Source organism: Heterocephalus glaber, unplaced genomic scaffold (assembly GCF_053883595.1).
Source record: "Heterocephalus glaber isolate CG9 unplaced genomic scaffold, H.glaber_assembly_v1.0 deba00000281, whole genome shotgun sequence".
Taxonomy (NCBI): domain Eukaryota; kingdom Metazoa; phylum Chordata; class Mammalia; order Rodentia; family Bathyergidae; genus Heterocephalus; species Heterocephalus glaber.
In genome coordinates this window covers 9,260,994-9,278,434 of record NW_028258139.1, presented here as the reverse complement: position 1 = coordinate 9,278,434, position 17,441 = coordinate 9,260,994, and the positions used below count along the sequence as shown (strand labels likewise).

The window sequence follows — 17,441 nt, the reverse complement described above, 5'->3', positions numbered from 1 at the left end:
CGCTTTCGAGGCAGGTGCAGCACCACTGAGCTAAATCCCCAGCCCTGTTTTTGTTTGTTTGTTTTTTCAGTCAGGTTGCGCTACATAGTTCAGGCTGGCCTTGAACTCACTGTGTAGTCCACTCATGTGCCTCAGCCTCCCGAGTGCTGGGATCACAGGCATGCACCACTATGCCTGGCCAAAACCAAATATTAAACCATCTCCACATCCAAACACAAACAAAGAGATGTCTGATGACAGAAACACAGGAATTTTCTTGCTGGCCTCAGATAAAACCTCATGGCGAGCTGGAGCCTGGTGGGTGGGTGCAGGCTGTCTTTGCAGTTCTAGATGCAGTGTGGGTGGTCACTTTCTTTCCTCTGAACAAAGAGGGTTTAGGAAGCAAATAAGAGAACTGAGCCTATGGCAGACACAGACCTGTGCACAGCAGCCAGGAGCACAGCTAGCAGCTGACAACTGCAGCTGGGGAGCCCATCCAGACCAGGCTGAAGCTCTGCAGAAGGCTACATGGTTTTGTTTGTTTTGTTTTGCTTTGCTTTGTTTTTTGGTTTCCCCACATAGGGTCTCACTATATAGCTAAGGCTGTCCTTGAACTTATTATGTAGCCCAGGCTGGCCTCGAACTCACAACAGTTCTCCTGCCTCAGCCTCCCAAGTACTGGGATTACAGGTGAGCACTACCACCCCCGGCTTTGCAGAAAGCTATATAGTGATAGCCCTAGACCAGAAGACAGGCATTTTCCCTGGTGGTGACTGCCTCATTTCTGTGCAGCCCACCCTGAAGCCACGAATGCCATGAAGGCCACCCACATTCTGAGAATGCAGACAGTGTAGTACAATGGTCAGAACAGGGGCTCTGTAAGGCTGAACAGCTTTCCAGTTACTCTGTATGTCTAAAAGCACCAACCCTCTCTGACGTCTCATCTATGATCCACACATGGTCTTTTCCTCCTTCAAAACTTTCCCTCTGGAATTCACAGTATTTTGTAACACTGAGGGAGAAGAGAAGCTTTAAAACAAGCCACTCCTCCCCCCATCTCTGTCTCTGACTCTCTCCCTCTCTCTGTCTGTGCCCCCTTCCACTGCTAGGGATAGAACCCAAGTCCTCACACATGTCAGACTCCTGCTGTACACTGAGCTCCATCCTTAGCCCTTCCTCCCCTTCTTAGCTGTGGCTTCTTTCACAGAAAAGATCATGGGTATAAACATCCACAAAGCCAGCCAAGAATTCAATCTTCATAACCATACTTCCAAAACTGCTATATAGATTCAATGCAATCCTGATTGAAATCCCAACAGTATATTTCACAGAACTAGAGAAAACAATCCAAAAATTCATCCGAAACCAGAAGAGACCTAGAATAGCAAAAGCAATTCTAGGCAACAGAGATACGGCAGGGGATATCACAATCCCCAACTTGAAACTATACTACAAAGTCACTGTGATAAAAACAGTATGGTGCTGACAAAGAAACAGACCCAAGGATCAGTGGAATAGATTAGAAGATGCAGAAACAACTCCAGACACACTCAGCTACCTCATCTTTGACAAAGGACCCAACCATCCTCACTGGAGGAAAGATAGCCTCCTTAATAAATGGTGTTGGAAAAACTGGATTTCAACTTGCCAAAGATTAAAACTAGACCCCTATCTTTCACCATGCACTAAACTACAATTGAAGTGGATTAAAGATCTAAATATTAAAATAGAAATACTAAACTTGATGGAAGATAAGTTAGGTAGAACTCTTAAAGACATTGGCATAGGAAAAGACTTTGTGAACAAATCCTCAGTAGCACGGGAACTAGCACAAAGAATCAACAACTGGGATCTCATCTTATTAAAAAGGCTCTGCACTGCAAGAGAAACTACAAACAGAGCTAAGAGACAACCTACAATGTGGGAAAAATTTTTAGCAGCTGTACCTCAGACAAAAGTCTACTATCTAGAATATATAAAGAACTAAAAAAATCAGACCTCCCAAATTTAAAGACCCAATTAAAAAATGGGCATCTGAAATGAACAGACATTTCTCAAAGAAGTAAAAGCAGGAAATAAACATGAAAAAATGTTCAACATCACTCATCATTCGAGAGATGCAGATGAAAACAACACTGAAATTCCACCTCACCTCAGAAAGAATGGCTGCCATCATGAAATCAACCAATAACAAATGCTGGAGGGGGTGTGGGGAGAAAGGAACCCTTCTCCATTGTTCGTCGGAGTGCAGACTGGTGCAACCACTGTGGAAATCAGTATGGAGATACCTCAAAAAACTAGGGCAGGAGGTCCCATTTGACCCAGCTATTCCCCTGCTGGGTATCTTCCCCAAAGAATTAAAAGAATTATACCATAGTGATATATGTTTACAATGGCACAGTTTGTAATAGCTAAAGCTTGGAAACAGCCCAAGTGCCCATGAACTGGAGATTGGATAAAGAAGATGTGTTTGGGCCAGGGATTTAGCTCAGTGGTTCTGCTGCCTGCCTTGCAAGCACAAGGTCCCGAGTTCGATCCCTGGTACCAAAAAAAAAAAAAAAGATGTTTTTTAATAAAATGGAGTACTACTCAGCCATAAAGAACGAGAAACTGGAGACATTTATAGCTAAGTGGATGCACATTGAAGCCATACTCTTAAGTGAAATAAATAGGACATGCATGTGTAAACACCAAACAGTTTCTCTGGTATGAGAAATGGAAACTGTATATAAGTATTAAAACGAATAACTGACAATGTGAAATAGGAAGAAAAGGTCCAAAGGGGCAGGGGAAATGGGAGGGGTAGGGGAAGGGAAAGAAGAGAAAGGAAAAAATATGAGAAAAAGAAAAAATGGAAACAAAGTCTTTATAAATAGGGAGGGGTAGAGGAGTCGAAGGGAGGGCAGGGAAATGGGGAAAAAATAAGAACCAAGATACATCATGTAAAGGTATAAGCTCTCAATGATAAATGTAAATGTATTGTATACCTAAAATGTACCAATAAAAGAATTTAAATTAAAAAAAAAGAATTCAATCTTGAAGGCGCAGTGCCTCCAGAAACAGCTGTTTTGTAGCTCACTCAAATGAGTGTGTTGGTCTTCTATGAGAAGAAACATCCCCATTTGGGCCAAGAGAAGAGGAAGAAGGGGCGCTGAAAGACCAATTCGGGCGGAGGGGCTAAGGGAGGCTGCCAGGGTGGTTCTTGGGGAAAGTCCCACCAAGAGGGTCCTTGGCACTGGCAGAAGGCTTCAGCCTCCTCCAAGTAGATGAGCAGCTGCATTGAACTGGGTGCCCTGACTCCCTCCCAGGGCTAACAAGGCAGGAGGAGTCCACAGAAAGACAGTGGGGGCTACACTGGGGCTTACTGGCAGAGCGCCTGCCTAGTGCAAGCCAGGCCCTAGGTTCCATCCCCATCACCAAAAGGAAAAAAGGGGGAGAGCTATGGTCATGGTCATTTCTGTTCCTCACTACGGCAGTCTGCAGATGTGAAGTGGAGGTGTGCAGGTGAACAGGCCACACTTGGGAAATGGAGCAGCCAGAAGCTTAGGAATGCAGGCAGCATGGTGCAATGGTTAGACCTGGGGCCCCAGAGTCTGAATCCCCAGATCGGGACCCTAAAAATTACTTAACTCTTCTCCTTGTCTCGGCTTCCCCATCTGAACAATGGGGATTCTAACCTAGTTTCTGCTCACTGTGACTTCCAAATGAGCTAGTTAATACATACAGAGCGGACCTGTAGTCCCAGCACTCAGGAGGCTGGGGGCAGGAAGATCTCTTGAGCACAGGAGTTTGAGACCAGCCTGGGAAACAGCAAGACTCTAGCTCAAAAAAACAATACAATACAATACACATCCATTCTCCAGGCATGGAGGAAGCTCTGTATGTTACAGTTGACCATCACCCTCCTCCTCTTCAGTCTTATTTAGCTGTCTTCTTCAGACCTGTGTGTGGCTTTGGCCAAGGACACATGGGGCTTCTGGGGGTGGCCACCCAGGCGTGGCAGCCAGGAACTGCTTGCTATTCAGGTCATGACCACAGGAGGCCAGATGGAGTGGCAGGGCCAGACATACCGGCTTGGGGGCACTGCAGGCCCATCCTGCCCTCTGAAGCTGTGAGCATCTCAGGTAAGGCTCCAAGCTTCCCCTACTCCCAGCATTCCCTGCACTGCCCTGACTTCCCATCTTCGCTCTGGCAAACACCTACTCACTCTTCAGAGCCCCTACAGCCTGGTCTCTTTTGCCAGCCTTATTCAATCTCTTCAGACCAACTAACAGCAAGGCACCACATGTCCCCGAAGCTCTCTGCACCCACAGCAGGGCCTGCAAACCCACATATCACAGTAGACAGTCTACACCTCCATTTCCGAGCGACAGTACCCTGTGTTCCAGCGCCCGTGCACAGCCAGTGAGATGCCCACCTTCTACCCCAGCTGTGAAGTGCCAGACCCTCCCTGGGCAGGAGGGACAGCAGAGGCGAGGACATACACTCTGGCTGCAGATGATCGCTGAGCCACCTCTTCCCAACAAACCCTCACTAGAGCTCTGCCCACTGAACTTCTGAAACCAGGACTCCTCCACTTCCTCCCAGCTTCCAATCAGTCCCATTCATCGCTGACTCAGGGAATGCCCCACAATGCAGCCCAGACCCAGGAGAGTCCTGAGACTCAGAGCCTGCCTTGAGGCCGAGGAAGAACCACACTGGTCCAGCAGGCCTCCAGGTAGCAGAAAGCCCGGATTGGTAGGGGCAAAGGCAGTCACGGGGAGGGGGTGTCCCGTGCCCGCTCTCCCCACTCGCCTGGCAGATGAGGCCGATAGGGGCCCTACTGAGGCCTCATACACTGCGCTCCTCGTCTTCTCCCTCACCGCCGCCACCGCGGGCCCAACCTAGCCTCCCGCCAGCTTGCATATTCACGTTTGTTGAAAGAATGAATGAATGAATGAATACATCCGTGCTCACCTAGCCACTCGGCGGATGAGGGTTTCAGGGTGCTTCCTGAGTCCCATCGGGCCAGTCATCCACTCAGTAAGATTTCTCTCGGCCTCGAGTACCAGCACGTGATTCCAGCCCCCCCGGAGGCGGGTCGCCGCCACGTAGAGAAACGTCCAGGCGACTCCGAGGGCGCGGCAGGTGCAGCGGCCCGAGGCCTGCGACAGCTGGAGTCCCGCCCCTCCCCGCCCCTTCCCTTCGGTCGCGCAGTCCCCGAGTGTCCTCGCGGAGCGGCCCGGGACCCGGCGAGGGTGTCTGGTCCTCGGCCTCCCCCACCTCCGGGCCCCGCGCACCTGCCGGAGGAGCGCGGCCGCCGGTGCCGCCGGCGAGGCCCACGTGGAAGGAAGCGACAGAGCCCCTCCCGCCGCCCGGCGCCGGGCACAGACGACGGCTGAGCGCAGGCACCACCCAGCGGGTGGCTGCCCCGGGGCGCGGCCCGAGCTACTCACCGGAGAAGCGCGCGGGGTCTGCGAACAGAGGCGGACTGCACGGAAGGGCCTGGAAGGCGCCCTCGGCCCTGCCCCGCCCCTGCCCCGCCCCATTCAGCCCGCCCCGCCCCGCGCCCCGCCCCGCCCCGCGTGTCTCCGGAGTCCCGAGCCCGCTGAAGACTCGGGTGAGGGGTAAAGCCGGCCCAAGGTCCCTTATGCCGCTGTGGTCCATTTCATCTCTGTGATGTTGGGACATTTCCTAAAGTTTCCCACCAGAAGCTGCTTTCAGAACCCCGCAAGCTGTTTCGGAAAATAGCCTCTGGGGTGGCAGTTCTAGGTCCTAACCGGACCAGGAGTTAAGGAAAATGTGAGTCAAGCCAGGTGGGTCACAAATTACCTGATCAACGCCACTGGTCAATGCTCGCAGCCAGACAGGCCCAACTGACGGGAGAAGAGTGTGGGTCCCGTGCCCAAAAGGAAGCACAGGACCGCAGCCAAAAGAGAAAGAGAAACAGGAAAGCGAATGTTCAAAGAGGAAGAGGAAGCACACACAGGAACAAAAAAGTTGCTCTGTCATACAGAATGAAAACTGAATCTAAAAAAAAGACCGAAAGGAAATACAACTAGAAATCACGTGATTGCCTACTATCACAGGGAAAAATAAAATCAGAATCAACGATATTCTTTTTGTGTTTTCATATTTTCTTAAAATGGGTGAGGCACTAATTTGACAATGTATAAAAACTGTAAGAATTAATGATTCTTGTAAGATTAGTTATTAGTGTAAGATTAGTGATGATGAAATAGTTTGTTAAATTTAGGCAGCATTATAAAACAAGAAAAAAATTAGGCAATATTGTCTATACTTCAAGTTGCTTTATTCGAGTTGCATAGCTACATAATTAAAAATAAATAACAAGGAATATTTTGATATTTTATTAATTTATTTTTGCAATACCAGGGATTGAACCCGGTGCCTGAGGTATGCTAGGTAAGTGCCCTACCAAAAGAATACACCCTCAAGCCTTTTAATTTTTATCTTATTTTAAGACAGGGTCTAGGGTCAGAGATGTAGCTCAGTGGTTCCGCCACCTGCCCTGCAAGTGCAAGGACCCAAGTTTGATCCCCGGTACCAAAGAAAAAAAAAGACAGGGTCTGGCTAAGTGGTCCAGGCTGGCCTTGAACTTTGACCCTCCTGCTTTAGCCTCCCTGAGTAACTGGGTTACAGGGATAGGCCACAACACTCAGCTAAGTAATATCTTTTTAACCAAGGTAATATTTTTAAGTGCAGTTATTTCTGAGGTTTCTGGCAGTCAAAAATTTTTTTTCAAATAAGAGATATTACTTTTACAAATCTACAAAGAAATTAATCCAATTTATACCCTTAACTTTAGATGGAACTTCTGGTTTTTATGTAAAGCTTAAATTGACTGAAGGAGGTGTCAAGGAGATAACCTAGAAATTTTGAACAAAAGCAGGTTCATGCCAATGAATATATTTCCTCCGATGTCATGGATGGGAAGGGCACACTACTCATCCGGACATCTGAGATCACAGCAGTGGTTCCAGCTCAACACCCACTTCCTGCTTCAGGCTGGAGCCTAAGGGTGCCCAGGCCGTATGTGGCACCCCATCCACACACTCCACAAAAGCTAACAGTGCCTTCTGATCCAGTATCTAGGGCTTTTCTAGGACAAGCACATTTTAGAACCACATGTGGGCCATATACAGTCCAATCATGCCCCAAGAGTTGTCCCAAAGTCTCACTGGATATTCTTGCCAGGAGGAGTTTAATTTCTTTCTTTTTTTTTTTATACCAGGGATCGAACTCGGGTCCTTGCGCTTGCAAGGGAGGCAACGGAACCACTGAGCTAAATCCCTGGCCCAGAGGAGTTTAATTTCTATGAATCCCTCCAAACTCAACACTACCCAATTCTCTTCTTACTCTCGTCGCTTCTGAACACTAAGAGTTCTGGGAGAGGGCCGGGGATTTAGCTCAGTGGTTTCACCACTTGCTGCGCAAGCGCAATGACTCAAATTCGACCCCGGGTACCAAAAACAAAACAAAACAAGAGTTCTGGGAGAATATGAATGTGCCACTATGCCTGGCTCTCCTCTGCAGGGTTCTGAGCAGAGTATGATGGAGCATATGTATAATTCCAGCTACTCAGGGAGGCTGAGGCAGGAATATCATGTTTGAGGCCAGTATGGGCAACTTAGCAACTTAGCTATAACTTGTCTCAAAATAAGATGTAAAAGGGATGGCATATGGCTCAGTGGTGGAGAGCTTGGGGCCCTGGGTTCAATCCCCAGCAACTCCCCACCCACCCACAGACATGACTCTGAATATAGTCTCTCTTTTCTTGATGACTCCAGCCCATTATTACCAGTATGACTTCCTGTGCTGTGAAGTAGTCATGGTCCCAGGAAACACTATTCTGCTCCCCAGTTTCCACAGAGGGAACCTGCTTACCGACTTGAGCATCCCCAGGCTGGGCTGGTGTGGATAGTGCTTCTCTGGACACTTTCACACTTAGCCTGGGGTGTGGTGTTGGACTCAGTTTTTGCACAGACAGTAACTCTGACATAAGCATCCTCAAACCAGAAGGCCTGTTGCAGACAAGAACTTGAGTCGCTGGGCCCAAAGGTGTATTTCCTACTTTGTCACAGAGCAAGTGGCTCCTCCTAGGACAGTGGTGGAGAACCTTTGGCATGTGTGCTGCAGTGGCCACGCAGAGCCCTCTCTGTCGGCATGTGAACAAAGTCACCCCAGTAGCTGAGCATGGGATAACAGTTGTTTTTTCTATACTAAAACCTCAGTATTCAGGTTTAATTGCAGTGTTGGCCCTTTGTGATAAATAAGTAGGTTTTGGGTTGCAGTTTGGGCACTCAGTCTCTAAAAGGTTCGCCATCACTGTCCTAGAGTTAGGCGGAGATTCTAGTGTTTTTCATGAGTGTGTGGCTGCCGTGAGGTCTTCACTTCCAGGGCTGAGGCTGGCAACAGTGCTGGCCTCACTTGTAACTCGTGTGGAGTGGAGGCCATATGGCCTTGCCACTCATATCCCTCCTGGAAAGCTTGTGATTCGGTCCTACACAGCTGAGGAAGAAGCTGGGAGGAGAGTCTTTCTTTATGCCCAGGAAGAGGAGACAGTGTGAGTACATGGGTACATACATAATTGTCTCTGTCACATTCATCCATTAATGACCGGTTCAGCAACTTGGCCTGTTTATCCATGTGGGTTGCCTTTTTCTTTAGTTTTCTGGAGTTCCTCAGATATTCCAGACCCTCACCCCCTTGCTGATTTTAGACATTGCAAATACCTTCTTCTAGCCTCCCTGGGCTCTTCCCTTTGTCCATGGTATCCTGCGCTGAATGCATTTCACCCATTTCCTTGTTCTTGTCTGTCTTCTTTTTTTTTCTGGTACTGGGGATTGAGCTCAGGACCTTGAGCTTGCAAGACAGGCATGCACTAAATCCCCAGCCCATGTGTCTTTAAAATATGATTTAAGATGTCCTTTCCTCCATGGGTCACAATATTCTCCTACATTTTTTCTACTTTATATATATATCTGTGGTTTTATTTTTGGACTTAACTTTTTAATTCACTGAAGTTTACTGTTATTTGCCACTTAGGAAACCAATGATTAATTTCTCTATATGATGAGTTCATTTTCCTAGTGCCATTTACAAGGAAATTCATCCTTCCTCCAGCTCTTGTGTGGTCCCCCTTAATTGCATACTGTTCCTTCACACATACACTGTCTCTCTGAGGGCTCTACGGAAGCCCCTGGGTCTTGTGTCCATGCTGGCCTGCTTTGTGACTTTGTACTGGGTCTGTTCAGAACAATCCAGTCCCAGTGCATGAGGACCAGGCCCAAGGTGCCATGGGACAGAGAAGCAGGCAGATCCATGACAGAATAGGGTGCAATTTTGGGAACTTACTGACAGAAGTGTGGTCCTGGGTAGCAACAAGACCAATTGGATCCTGTAATTTGACTCAAAGGGGCATGTATATGGGTTAGGACAGAAGTGACTTCATTCTAGCTAGAATGTATCTGGCTTTTCTTAAGCTAATATCAAAGATTCAGACACATTTCTGCAAACAGATTCTCACTGTGGAGATGCACATACTACTTGAATGATTTTTATCTGTCATAGTTTGGTGGAAAACTATGCCAGGCTACTCTGGGGCAATAGTGGCAGTTACCACTAAAGATGGCTACAGTCATGTCAAGCTGAATCCATACAGACTCTTAATATAGTTAAGGCAATCCTCTACTCTTCCTTCTCAGGGTCTTCCTAGCAATTCATGGCTCATGCTCTTTTACAAAAAGGTGAATGGGCTTCTAGCCCCTCACAGAGGACAGGCTCTGACTGGAAGCCAGGAAGGAGAACAGGGGATGGGGAGGCAAGCAGGCAGGTGGAGGGACCATCACTCTGCTTGCTGGGTGAAGATAGCAGTGATTCTATAAGAGAAAGAGGCACTGAAGAGCCAATCAGTAGCTCAGAAGCATTTAGGTATACGGAGGGCAGAGGGACTTATGGACCGAGGGTCCATAAGTCTGGACAGGCCTCCCAGGAAGGTCAGGAGGAGGATGGGAAACCTACAGCTTAGGGTTAAGAACATAGCTTTGGGGTTTGCTTTCTCAGGCCCATCTCTTTTAAGCTGTGTGGTCCTGGGTGCAATACCCCATCAGTCTGAGTCTCAGTTTCCTAACAATGCCTCCAGACACAGTGTCTGGTCCAGAGCTTGGGCTCTGATGGTCACCTATTACATGGAAATGAGGAGGACAGCATGTGTCATGGTAAAGAGCCCAAATGACAAGGTGCGTTCTCAAGAGCAGACAGAAACCTGACTGACAGGTACCTGGTATGAGGGCCTTGGCATCCGGGCCTGCAGCCAAGGAAGGCGCCATTGCTCACCCCATCGTGAAGCCCCAGTGCAAGTTCCTCCAGCCCCAGTTTTCTCCCAGTAAAAGGAGGTGGTAACACATGCCTCAGAGATATTTGAATAAATGAAGCATACAGAGGTCTCAGGCACACTGCCTGGCGCAAGGTAAGTGCTCAGTGAACGGTGATTCCTGATTTACTTGGCAGCCTGTTCCAAGGCTCCTGGAAGTTCTGTGTAGGATGAAGATGGTCATCAGGAGTCAGGGCTCGGGGTTCGAGGTGATTCAGACAGCTCCACAGTGGAGGTTCTGGAGGGACTGGAAGAAGAAGACAGAAGAGTAGTGCTTCCCACTCACTGCTCCCTACATTATGGTGCTGGGGTGGAATGCAGGGGCTCACCCCCACGAGACAGGCCCTCTCCCAGGGAGCCACACCCCAGCTCCTGTCTCCCTCCTTACCTTCCAGCCCCAGAGGGGTTTGTGCTCATGCCCCACTCCTTCACCTTTGCCTCCTGGGCTGTCCACTGAGGCCCTCCTCTTCCCTGAAGTCCCCTTCTCCCCCAGCCCCGCAGTGGCTTCTGCCCCTACCCTGCCCCATATAATTGCCTTCTTCCTTGCACCTGGAAAGTCCTAGGCCAGTACTGCTGCTGGGATGCACAAGAGGTTGGTGCTGGGGGGAATCAGGAGGAATGAAGGAGGGAGCAAGGGCCCAGCATCCTGGATGAGGCCTCAGCGGCAGCACATTGCTACCTGGCTGCGACTGAGTAGGTCATTTCTCACTCCTGCTTTATAGGCATCTTGTTCCCTCAAGCTGCAGGTGGCAAGGCATGCTGTAAGGCCTCTGACCTCCCCCGAGACAAAAACAGCTAGGTGCCCCCCCAGGGTGCCAGCCACATTGGCACATCCTCCTGCCCCTGCTTGGGCTCGGTAGTGCTGGCAACTAGAAAGTGCCTGCTGACCCCTCAGCTGTGCCATGAAGCTTTCTCTCTCTCCTGACCACCCCAGCCCCTTGCCTCTGGGACAGAAATTGACAGCAAGTTCCTGCCTGAGATCCAGGGTGCCAAGGACAAGGTGCAGGGGGACCATCTTGTGGGAAAGGGGAGGGGCCCAGCCTGTGGAGAGCACCATCTGCACTTGGTTCCCACCACTTATGCTGTCACAGGACTTAGGGTTAGAGACAGTCCCAGGGCTCTCTCCTCCAGCACCAAAGTAGCAGAGGGCAGAGGGCGGTGGCTCATTTTTCAAGATGCCACACACTCCAAAAACCAAGCAGAGTGAATGCCCCTGACCTCCCTTTGTGTGCCCCAAACACGGGACTCTGGAATCCAAAGGAAAGAGGCAGGCCAGTATCCCACAGTATCCCACCATCTCCAGTAGTTACTGGGCTGACAGGAAACAGAGGGAGAGGTGCTCACTGCTGGGGGCCGCTGGGCTGGGGGCCAAGAAGGGCTGCAGGAATGTGTGAGGCAAGGGTAGAAGCAACTGATGTGGAGGGGTGAGTCACCTGCCCCTGGGAAGGTGCACAGAGGCTGGGCACAGCCGGGAGGGAGGTCCTTGTCTGGCTGGACCAGCTGCCTTACCTCTGAGGGATTTTTCCACTGTGCAGTGTACCTCTGGGCCTCGGAGTGAAAAATGAGGGGTGGGAACCAAGGCCGGACTCCAGGGAGAGGCTATGGAAAAGAGGATGAGACTCAGGCCAGGGCCTATGGGGTACAAATGACGTCCCCACTGCAGCACTGAGTCCTGAGCAATCCCAGTCCTCCGGAAGTGGGCTGAGAGTTCTCCTGGCCCCACGCTGTGAGGGAGAGAAAGAGTGGGAAGAAAGAGTGGGGAAGCTGCAGGAGGCTGGCCCTACCAGGATGCAGCCTTGCCCTGAGCCAGCAGCTTAGGTGTTGGGCTGTTCCATCTGTGCTGGACACCAAGAGCTGTTAGCAAGGGAGTAGGGCAGAGCAGTTTTTAGACAGCCAACTAGAAGGGGCTGGCAAACTTCAGAAATGCCCCTTCCAAGGTCCAGCAGCTGTGACTCAGATAGCTCTGGGGGAAGGGGACGGCTGTGATTCCCCAGGGGTTGATTCTGCCAGAGAGCTAGGCTCACTGGATTCACCCCCTTCCCCAGGGCTCCTGGGCCATCTTCCATCTCCTCCCCTATCGGCCAAGAGAAGGGAGCAGGGCCCTGGCCTGGAGCGGCTGGGACTGGCTGGAATGTGTTCCAGGTGATTATTAGTGGGAGAGACGGTGTCCGGTATTGTGCTCAGAATACCCACATGACACATGCCATGTGGCAGAGTGAGCAGGTGCCGGTGTGGAACTGTCCCCTCCAGGGTGTGGTTCCCATTGCCATGGCTGCAGCACAGATGTCTGGGTTGAATCATCAAGACCAGGAGACACTCACTTCTGCTTGCATGATGCTTCTGCAATTGCCATTCTTGTGTTGGATTTCCCCCACATCCAGTCCAACCTAGTGACTTCCTTTCCTACAGATTCTGCACTGACTGAGGTGTTCTCGGGAGTTCCTAGAAACTTGAGAGGTTGCAGCACTTCCTGTTGCAGCCCCTGGGGACTACCAGTGGGTGGCACACCTTGTTGTGAGCAGGGCCTGGTGGGGACCCTGCCTTTGACAGAGACTGACATGTGACAGTGTGGCTGAACAGCCACAAAGGGACAGGCATAGCACCCCACAAAACTCAGCGAATACAGCATCAATGATCTCTTTCAGCCCTACAGCTACTTTGTGGGGTGGAGAGGTGAATGTTATTTTTCCCGTTCTGAGGGTAGAAAGCAGGCTTGAGAGCCATATCTGAGATTGACCAAGATCAGACTCCTAGCCCAGTGCTTATTTCATTTCACATGGCAATAAATTTTCTTCCTGGAGGGGCAAAGACTCTTGTGTGATGTCTCCCCACTGGCTTGAAGGAAAGGGAGGATGGGGGAATTTTTTTTTTTTTTTTTGGTACCTGGGATCAAATTTGGGACCTTGCACTTGCAAGGCAGGCAGCGGAACCACTGAACTAAATCCCCGGCCCACGGATGGGAGAATTGAAACCACAGAGCTACTCAGATGTTGCTGGCACCACCGGGGAGGGTGCTACAGGCACCGCTCCCTGGCTGAACCTGCTATTCAGCTCCACGCCGTGGTCAGCTCCTTGGTGGCTGAAGAGCAGGTGTGCATGTCTGGGCTGGAGGCTTTTCTGCACCAGAGGCAAGGCCACACCCTCCTCTGTGCCACCACCCTCAGGGAGGGGCAGGTGGCTTTTCTCAGCTCCTGCTGTCCAGGAATCCATGTCCTGTCCTCTAAGCCTCAGTTTTCCCCAGCCGGTGGGGACTCCTCTCCGGGGAGGCGGAGGGTGGGTCTGGTTGAGGGGCCTGGAGGCAGAGATCATTCTGCTGCTTCTGCCTATTGTCACTCACCAAGATCTTTCTTCACCTTTCTCCGTCTTGACCTAGTGGGAGTGGGAAAGTCCAGCCTTCCTGGGGCCAGGGGGTCAGGTAGCTCGGCCATGTGTGGAGAGGTAGTGAGCCCTCTTCCATCTCTTGGGTTGGAAGAGCCCTGGAGGGCCGTTCAGTGACTTCTGCCCATGTCACCCATCAATGTTTTCCTTTACCACAATCCTGGCACGAAATATCTCGGCTTCCCGTTTTTCATTCCTGACCACGCAGGTAGGTTCTAAGCTCACCAGTCTTTATGTTTGCAGCCCTGGGGACAAAGCCCAGGGGCTCCCCATGCCCAGCCAAGTGCTCTACACTGAGCCACAACCAGTCCTACCATATGTGTGTGTTTGTCCTCAAGACTCCTCTGCCCATCCTTCCCAATGTCAGGAGTACTCTCCTACCCTCAAACAAGGCTACCCTTAGCCACAATGCTGAAAAACCACCCTTGATCAGAGATGAAATGTTCAGGAAATGTGAAGGGAAACTCTAAGGGAGACAACTTTCTTTCTGCCCATTTCTGTCACACTATGGTAAATGCCAAGCAGGGGAAGAAAAGGAAATTCTTACAAGCTAGCAGTGACACTGCTGTCACCAAAATAAACATGGAAGGAAGTGGGAGAGGCAGAGGGGGACAGTTCTCCCCACCACATGCGAACTGGCATCAGCTACTGGCCTGGGGAGCAGGTGGCCCCCAGCCAGGCCTCAAGATGTCCCTGGAGACCTTGCTTTTAAGGGCACAGCCTGGTCCTGACTGTGAATCATTGTTGAAGGGAGAAGTGAGCCTCTTCCACACAGGAGGAAAAAAACGACTGGTTTTATTTTGGTAGTTGGCCACAGGAGTGCAAACAGAGGGTGATGGGCGGAGACCTCACCCTACCAACAGAAACAGGGATTGCTTTCTACTGCTTCCCTCTCTTCCCCACAGAACAGCTGCCATGGTCAGGAACAGGGCTGGCCAGCTGCCCGCTCCAGAGAAGGCGCTCTTTGCTATAAGTAGGATTCCTGTATGCGGACAAGGACTTTAAACCACCGAAGTCATCATGACATGGAGTTTTCCCTTCCACTCATTCTTCTCAGGCACCAAGTTTGAGGAAACTGCTCTTAATGCTTCTTCAGTTATCTTCCCACAGAATTCCACTGAGCTCGGGGCTACCACCCACACCTTCCAGGGGCAGTGCCTGGAAAGAGACATCCTCTGGTGTCCGTCCCTCAGGAGTTGAGGCTCTGCCAACTTCTGACCCCTTCTCTGCCTGCTGAGGTGGTTGAGTGACCAGGGAAGGAGGGAGAGATGGGGCGGCCTCTTCTGCTGCTTGTTCCCAGGAAGGCATCAAGTGAGACTCAGCTACGATTATTCAGCATTGTGTCTGCAGCCAGCCCTGGATGGACCCTAGACCCAAACAGTCTGATCAAGGCTGAAAACCTGCATGACCCAGCCAGAAGCATTCTTGGTTCCTAAAACAACAAGGCTGTGAGGTGTCTGGCTCTGGTGACCTTTTGGTGTGGGGGGAAACTGGGGATTGAACCTAGGACCTTTACACTGAGGTACATTCCCAGCTCTTTTAAATTTTGAGTGTCTCAACTGCCCAGGCTAGGCCAGCCCAAATTTGTGATTAGGCTGCCTCAGCCTCTCAGAGTGCTGGATTACAGGCCTGTGCCACCACACCTGGCACTAGTGACATTTTAAGGAACGTATTTAATTCTTCAAAAACACTTTTGAAAAAGTTAAATGAAGCTGGACATGGTGTGGTGCAAGCCTGTAATGCCAGCACTCAGGAGAGTGAGGCAGGGGGATCAAAAGTTTGAGTCCTGCAGGCAACTTTAGTGACTGAGACTCTGTCTCAAAACCCTCAAGGCCCTCGGTTCAATTCCCAGTAAGACACATGGGCACATGGGTGTGTGTGCACATGAGGACACACACACACACACACACACACACACACGCTAAAATAATGAAATGTTGCTGGGGAGGGAGCTGTCACTTTTCTTCTTTCTCAAGGAACCGTGCTCCGCTGTCACTCGTGGGCACTCCCTGTGTGGGCCTCTCCCTTCTTCGGCTCTGGTTCAGCACCGTGACCCATCCTGGGCAATGAGGTTCAGGGGGATGGGGACCTGTGACATGTCCCCTTGGGGCCACTGAGGAGAGGCGTTCCGAAGGAGCTGGCTTGGTGGTGCTAGAGCCTGAGATGGCCCGTCTGAGTGTTCTGGAAACGCTGTCTCCCTACAGCGAACTGTAGCTATTAAGTTTGTGAGCAAACAGATCTGGCCTAGCATTTAAAATAGTTCAACAAACACACACGTTTGTTGGGTCACCACATGGATAGGGAATGACCTTGGGCCACAAGAGCGCCTACCTCTTGGTCCTTGGGGTTTATGGGCTCTTCTCCAAGGTGAACACTTCTGCGCCTCCACAGACTTCAACTCAACCCTTTGAGGCACTGCCCTCCTCTGGATACCTCAGTTGGTTATGGCCCCACCACCCATGGGGAGAGCAGGCACTGACTGGTTAACTAAGCGGGGTGCCTGGGGTGGGCCTCTCTGAATGGATACCTCACGCTCACTATTCACCCGTCTCTCTCTGAGACAGGCACAGATGCCAGTGATGCTGTCCTCATTTTTACATGATGATTACTTGTAAAAGACCTTCGCCTGGGTCTGGAGCTGCTGTGTCTGGTGGCCCAGGTCCATGCTCTTTACTATATAGGGAGAACTTCCATTCGGATCCAGGCCCAGCCCTGGGCCTCCACCCCTTCCACAACTGGCCCACCATGGTCCGAAGACTAGACTGCACTTGAGAACTAGCTAACACTGGTTAAGAAAGGGTGTAGGCCCACAGAAGGAAGGGTGGTATGTGCACAAGCGTGTCCTGGGGAAAGTCCCCTTCCACGCTGCTGTGAGAAACAGGTGGTCTCTTAGGCAGAGGCAGTAGCACATGTACCTACCCAGAGAAGCTGGGACTCCAACTGCCCAATGACACCCCAGCTGTAAAAAGACCTCGGGGTAGGGGACACAAGGAATGGGCAGCCGAGAAATGCCAGCAGGTGAGGCTCAGTAGCACCAGGCTGTGGGGGAGCATTACTGGAAGGGCTCTGGGCTCACGGTACCATGGCGAGGCTCCAGCCAGGGTGGCATTTGGGAAGGCATTGCCCACCTAGTACAATGGCTTCTTCCTGCCCTCATGGGGGTAAGAACAGGGCAGGCAACACAATCGAAGGTGTTGCTAAGTGGCCCCGTCTGGCTGGCTCAGGAAGTGACAGGACATTCTCTCTCTCTTCACTTTTTCTTTTTGTTTTATAGTACTAGGGATTGAATGCAAAGCCTTTGTATTGAGCCACAGCCCCATCTCTCGTTGTACTTTGAGACAGGATCTCACTATATGTCCAAGTCGCCGAGGCTGGACTTGAACTTGTAATCCTCCTGCCTCAGCCTCTCAGATTGTTGAGATTACAGGTGTGTACCACCGTGCCTGGCTTCCCTCTCCACTTTTGAATTTGATGCTTAAGGGACTCTGGAAGAATTCAGGTTCACGGTCTTGGAGTCATGAGTCATAGTGGTTTCTTGAGAGGAAGAGGGGGCCCCCCAGCCTGTCTCTCTGGCTGCCTGCCCAAAACAACAATCACCATTTCCTGCCACCTGGGGATCATGGCAGGTTGCTGTGAACTGTGGTCAAATCCTGTTAACAAGCTCTCAACAAGGGATTCCTTTGGCGAACAGATGGAAATTGGGACCAGG

General features: G+C 50.7%; 1 protein-coding gene across 5 annotated transcripts in view; it reads right to left on the bottom strand.

The window, feature by feature from the left end:
- The window catches only part of Bid (BH3 interacting domain death agonist), a 33,475-nt gene extending 27,519 nt beyond the window's left edge, over nt 1–5,956 (bottom strand). Inside the window, exon 1 of one of the 5 annotated variants that reach the window (XM_087182375.1) lies at nt 5,791–5,956. The gene's annotated coding sequence lies outside the window, so the exon portion shown is untranslated. Of the gene's footprint in view, nt 1–4,935; nt 5,507–5,790 lie in introns of those variants that run through there. The other 4 variants (XM_004837594.4, XM_087182383.1, XM_004837595.4 and 1 more) reach the window with 4 other exon arrangements.
- Between the last annotated feature and the right edge of the window lie 11,485 nt (nt 5,957–17,441).